Source organism: Schistocerca nitens, chromosome 8 (genome assembly GCF_023898315.1).
Source record: "Schistocerca nitens isolate TAMUIC-IGC-003100 chromosome 8, iqSchNite1.1, whole genome shotgun sequence".
Classification (NCBI taxonomy): Eukaryota; Metazoa; Arthropoda; class Insecta; order Orthoptera; family Acrididae; genus Schistocerca; species Schistocerca nitens.
The window spans coordinates 357,950,387-357,957,306 of NC_064621.1; the positions used below are offsets into that span (position 1 = coordinate 357,950,387).

Below are 6,920 nucleotides of genomic sequence, written 5' to 3' on the forward strand. Positions count from 1 at the left end.
AGGCTGTGTGTCCACTGTTATTTTACATGTAATGTTAAAGTACTGGAATTGAAAGGGTCTTAAATAACGTGTCTTAACTAGCGTTGTTTCGTTGAAATTATCGTCAGATTCAGCCCTAGTTGCTTCTGTCAATTTTTATATGAGTAATTTGCTAATGGTTTATTAGTTTATTAATGATTTTATGCAATGAGAGAGTTTCTTAAATATTTTGCCTGAGTGGTGTTTCTCAATCTTTATAGGAGATCCTTGGCTAATGATTTATTAACTTGCTTATGATTTTATGTAATGAGTGTTTCGTAAATAATCTTGCCTGAGTGGCGTCTGTCTGTTTTTATGTGAGATTGTTTTTGGTAGTTAATAAACACTTTGGAACTGAAATGTTCACTTTATTGGGTCAGCCCTCCCACTCCCTTTAGATATAAAGGTTAAACAAAGCAGGTGTTAAGTAAAAACGTTCCAACATCGTTAAGGCTAGCAGCAGCCCGACACAAAACATGAACGGACCGATGTCAACCGACTTCTGCCGGTCCAGAACCAGGGAAATTTAGTTCATCTCTTTGTGAAGAGACTATAGCTAGGTACCACAGAAGATAAACTGACTGAGTGTCATGTTGTTTCGCCAACGGCCTTGCCGCAGTGGGAGCACCGGTTCCCGTCAGATCACCGAAGTTAGGCGCTGTCGGGCTGGGCTAGCAGTTGGATGGGTGACCATCCGGTCTGCTGAGTGTGCTGTTGGCAAGCAGGCTGTACTCAGCCCTTGAGAGGCCAACTGAGGAACTGCTTGACTGAGAAGTAGCGGTTCCCGTCACGAAAACTGACAACGGCCGGGAGAGCGGTGTGCTGACCTCACGCCCCTCCGTATCCGCATCCAGTAACGCCCCTGGGCTGAGAGGATGACACGATGGCCGGTCGGTACCGTTGGGCCTTCCGAGGCCTCTTAAGATGGAGTTTAGTTTAGTTTTTTTTTTTGTCGTGTTTTTTGGCGAAAAGTACGTAAATTATCTTTTTTTTCTGTGATATGAATGCTTGGGGCCTGTTCCTTCGGACATATCCGACAGAACGGACATCACGTGTAATCCGCAGCTGTGATACATATGTGTAAATTGAAGGTGGAGAGGGGAGAGTGGAAAAGAAAGGGAAGGAAGTAATGATATCAGCAGCATCGAAACCTTATGAGGAATCAGAGGGGACGACTGAAAATGTGTGCCAGAGTGCTTACTAGGCAGTTGTCAACACTTATATATATATATCTGTACTTTTGTCACGATAAATAAATAAATTAACCAATCCACCACCCAGACACAGTGTTTATCGCAAATGCGCGGACTATCTCGTCACGCTCCCCAGCTCAACTATCTCGTCACGCTCCCCAGCTCACTCACACTCGTACCTAGCGCCATGTATCTGCAGTCGTCCATGCTCGTTAATTTTAGATTCTCGCTGGAGGTCGAACGTAAATGTGAATCCGCACTGAAAGTTGTGGATTGATTGCCCTTCTACGTATATCAGTTGTATGAATGCGTAGTGTCTGTTCTTTTGGACATGTTCGAAAGAACAGACACTACGCATAATCTGTAGCTGTGATACACATTGCGTAAATTGACAGTAAACTGTGGAGGAAGGAAAGAATTAGTGATATCAGCTGGATCGAAATTCCACATAAGTTCCTGATGCAGTTGATATCATTAGTGCCTTTCCTAATGCGCACTTATGTGAAGAAAATGACGAGCACTGCGATCGATTACTACTTCACTCTGAAGTAATCTGGCTGATGTTTGACAAGATTTTTCCTCACTTTCTGAGACCTTATTAGATTTTTTGGATGCTAAGGATATAATTTTAAAATAGAATTTAATCATGCGGAGACCAGACATTGCTTATTTAACAGATCTGTTCATTAAATTTAATGAGCTTAAATTGCAATTGCAAGGTGACTGTCTAAATTTGATAAAAACAAAGACCATCATTTCAAGTTTTCTTGGTAGAATCAAATTAATGAAGCGAAACATCAGGGCGAGAGTTTTTCCAGTTTCCCAATTTGGCTCGGACAAATTACTGGGACGATGAAGTCTCACTTTAGTTTCAATATTAACATTTAAATGTCCTTAACACAGACTGTGAAACTAGGTTTGAGGATGTTCTGACATTGTACATATCACAATGGTTAACCAATCCATACAGTGGTGTATAAGAAACCGATATATTCCAAGAAGAATTGGTCGGAATAAACACTAACGAAGAACGTAACGTAGGCCTAAGAAGGGACATCAGCAATTCTGGCTTCAGAGAGACATATTCTGTTTTAAGGACTATCGCAAGAAAGCTTTTGATAGCATTGTCTTCTTCATACCTCGTGGCAAGTGGTTTCAGCGCGGTCGACAATCTTCTTAAAAAGAAAATAAAGACGCAGACTGAAAATCGCTGACCGAGGAAATTTAAGGTCAAACTTAACTAAACCGAAGAAAAAATTGTAAAATTTGCTAATAAAGCATCAGGCTCATTCTTCCCATTAAGGGCATTATTTATTAATTCAGCTGCATTTGCGTTTTACATCATTTAACCCTTTGACTACCATCGGGAAGTATGTGTCCCACGACAGGATATCAGAGAACTGCTGAATTTTATTGCTATGTACCAGTCTCCCACTGTCAAAGGGAAGCCTGATAATGATTAGCAGAATTCTTATAATTACATATTACTCTGTTGGGCGTGGTGTTGTCAAGTTTCATTGGTAACCGTCGTATCCGTTACGCCACATCGAACTAGTTCGCACCTGCAGGTACGCAACCCATATATCGGATTCGCAAAGCAGACTGGCTTCGCGGCTTCCCGGACACATCGTGTCAACGACTTGCACCCACAATTTGACGCTTGCCCCATCACAAACGAAGCTCACGTTGAGCACTTGTACGGTGAGTTACAAACTTGGACAGGTGACCTGTCCACTGATGTGCGTCTATTTTCAGTAAATCTTGTAGTTTTTGCGCAGTCGTATTCTGAAATCCTGGAGGTACCTACGGATTATCCTATATGTGCTACCCCCCACCCTCACCCCAACCCCTTGTAAATCGAAACGGCGTTAATAATTCTTTAATTAATTTCTTCTGACAAAGACCTTAATTAAAATAACCATACATTAATGTTTTTGAAATAGATCTGGTAGTCGCAGGGTTATGGTAATATGTGTGCAAAATTTTAGAAGTATTTTTTTAAGTTATTCACTATACACGTCTACAGTTAAACCTACCAAAGTGAGTAGCACCAAATCAGTCGTCAAAAACACATATGAAGTTCGTAAATTTAGACAACATTGTCCTTGGAGCTCATCGATCTGGTGCTATACTTTGGTTAAAAACAATAGTCGAGATCGCAGTATCCTTTGTTTATTATGACCGGATGACCGGTTTTGGTTTTTTTTTTTGGGGGGGGGGGGGGGGGGGAAGAGGATGATGCTGGCGGCTCCTCGGTTATTCATGTGATACCACAATCGTACACTGTCATAACGTACAGATGTTACGGTGATCTCGACTGTTGTTTTAATCAAACATTTGAAGTTGATCAATTTGTAAAAATTCCACTACGAAAGGCACGGGATCTACCCGAACTACAAAAAAAAAAAAAAAAAGTGGCGCGTGGTCTACGAGACAAAAATGTTTGGGAACCTCTGATGTAGCGTATCGTTTAAGACGACTACTCATAAAAAACCGGAAATCCGAGTTTGAGTAACGGCGTAAATGTTCATGTGTCACTTTAAAAGTGTAGCAGCCCTATGATTACACTAAGTGGCGAAGCGATATTTATGAACTTCTTATTTCATGACCCTACGTTCCAATGTAACTGACGACATCCTTTTTCCACTTCTACCAACTCAAATTGCTAATGTATAACCTCTTATATTCAAGTCGCCATCTCTGTATTTACACGAACTTAAAAACGTTAGAGGGGTGCTATACTTTTCGGAAAAGAAGTATAGTAACAAACTATAATGTTTATGAAATCAGCTAATAATGCAGATGACGGATACTGAAAGAAATTTTAAAAATTCTAGAATACAAAATCGTTGTTTTCGTGACCGTTTACTGACTTGTTGCCTGTTAGCAATCGTCTCAGGCTCTTCAGCCAATGGTCGTTACCACAATAATTTCAGCACGTCTGTAAAATCTGTTTGGTACTCCACAAAAATATTCGACGCTGAAAACATGTGTGAAGACTTTGTCTAGGCTACGTATCACTAGCAGAAACTGTTCCGTCTTTCTAAATTTGTTCGGCGTGGCCATGGTTGCTTTCTTCTGACAGTCGTCGATTCTGCGCTGTCTGTTTGTAAACCTAGCAGACTATTTCGTCTCAATTGACGTCAGTGCCGAATATAAGCAAAGTCAAGTCACGGAGGCAAATACACAGCTCAGTGTAAGACGAGTAAGCACAGTTACAGGTCCGGAATACTCAGAAGCGCACACGTTTATTTAGTTCAAATAGTTCAAATGGCTCTGAGCACTATGGGACTTAACATCTGAGGTCATCAGTCCCCTAGAGTTAGAACTACTTAAACCTAACTAACCTAAGGACATCACACACCTCCACGCCCGAGGCAGGATTCGAACCTGCGACCGTAGCAGCAGCGCGGTTCCGGACTGAAGCGCCTAGAACCGCTCGGCCACAACGGCCGGCACATGTTTATTTCTCGTACATGTATGACGTAATGTAATTTCACAACAGAAGTGCATTCTACGTGGATTACATTCCATCATTGTCAGAATTATCTTAGTGACACTTGTAGCTCCTCTTTACATAGTGTAACAGAACTTAAGTGACAGATTTTTGGACCTTAATCACGACTGAATTGCAGCAACAAGTCCCATTCGCTGTTTTCTTTTTTTTTTTCTACCGGTTTCTGTCAATGTGCAGACTTTATAGATTCGATGAAAAGTGAAGCATTATCTTCTGATATTCTGCAGTTTCTTTGAATCTGATTATTACACAGCATTAATGACATATGAATTGAAAATTGAATTAATCCGCATACTGTAGGACAAAGTGTTAACATAAAGGATTCATATACTTCTCGATTTCTGCAACATAATTATTCTTCCTTCATTTCCTTTTCATATTTAACCATTAGTGTGCATTTCGCTTCAACGTGAAATGCATTCTTGTGCCATGAAGTCAGTTGTGAGAACACATTGTTGCAAGATGGAGCACAGAAAACTTTATCGTGACATGGTCATAAAGACTTTGAAGTCAGTGTTTTTTTCAGATCAGTAAATAAGTGTCTGGTTGACTACATACACTCAACGGCAACGTGCGGCCTAAATGCTTTGGCTGTGGGGTGTCCATACGACTAGTGTTGCTCTTACAGATTACATTGCAAAGCAAAGTGACACAACAGATATTTCTACTCCAAAATACGTCGCATCTACATATACATCTACATGCATACTCCGCAAACCACTATACAATGCATGAAGGACAGTGACTAGCAGGGTTCTACCAATATTACGATTGTTAAGGCATATTACTCTCGTATTCGAACGCGAGTCAAGATGAGGGGACTGATGACCTCAGAAGTTAAGTCCTATAGTGGTATAGTGCTCAGAGCCATTTGAACCATTTTTGAACGAAAGATGTCGGACATAAAATACCGTTAAAAACGTCGCATCTCAATATCTTCTGCAACGAATTGTTTTTAAAAAGCAAGTCAAATTGCAAATATTCATTGTAGATCATTAACTAAGTTTTACATCATTAAAACGAAACGCGCTTGGTGTCAAAAACATGTACCTTCTTGTTGTTACACTGACAGATTTAAAATACCAACACATCCCTGTAATTCTCTAGAGCAGCAACAAGTGAAATAGGTGGATTTCATTTTATTCTTTATGAAGCAGGTTATTGAGAGAGACTGAAAGAAATTTTGAACTGTAATACAACCCACTGACTACGGCTACTCCTTTTCATATATTTCTTAAACGTGGTCTACACCTGTAGCACTTAATTATTCCTATCGTCAGTTATGTATTATTACAAGAAAACATAAAAAAGGAGTTAAGCTAATGGTGCGTCAGTAGGTTTATTTACTGCACGATTAAATGGTAAGCGTGGACGAGAAACAGTGCACGGCTGGATGAAATTAGCTGTCTCAGAATTATTACAGAAAGAAGGAAAAGTATTGTTCTTGAATTTTCCCGGCGTTAAGAGTATTCCATGAAGTTTTGTGAATGCAGCCTGATAACGTCGACTTCTTGCCAAGTTATTTCAGCTGATAACCATTCCGCCGTCTTCAGGTGTTTTGCACCAGTGACTGTTAGTTTACATTCTTTCTTTCATATCAAAAATAGGCGCGAAGATGTATGCGCAAAGGCAGCCGCTACATGAGTGGCATCTATCGCGTTACGCGCCCCTTGGAATGCTACTCCATCTTTGGAGCGCAGCCGCATGCATAATGTGATACTACATCCACGCATGGCAAGGAAAGCGTTTCTGAAGAAGAGAAATTTGTTAACATCGAGTATAAATTGTCAGGAAGTCGTTTCTGAAAGTATTTATATGGAGTGTAGCCATGTATGGAAGTGAAACATGGACGATAAGTAGTTTGGACAAGAAGAGAATAGAAGCTTTCGAAATGTGGTGCTACAGAAGAATGATGAAGATTAGATGGGCAGATCACATAACTAATGATGAAGTATTGAATAGAATTGGGGAGAAGAGGAGTTTGTGGCACAACTTGACAAAAAGAAGGGACCGGTTAGTAGGACATGTTGTGAGGCATGAAGGGATCACAAATATAGCATTGGAGGGCATTGTGGAGGGTAAAAATTGTAGAGAGAGACCAAGAGATGAATACACTAAGCAGATTCAGAAGGATGTAGGTTGCAGTAGGTACTGGGAGATGAAGAAGCTTGCACAGGATAGGGTAGCATGGA

At 40.5% G+C, this 6,920-nt stretch overlaps 1 pseudogene; it reads left to right on the plus strand.

Moving 5' to 3' along the window:
* The first annotated feature begins 618 nt into the window (after positions 1-618).
* Positions 619-738, plus strand: LOC126199824 (5S ribosomal RNA; annotated as a pseudogene).
* The last annotated feature ends 6,182 nt before the right edge of the window (positions 739-6,920 follow it).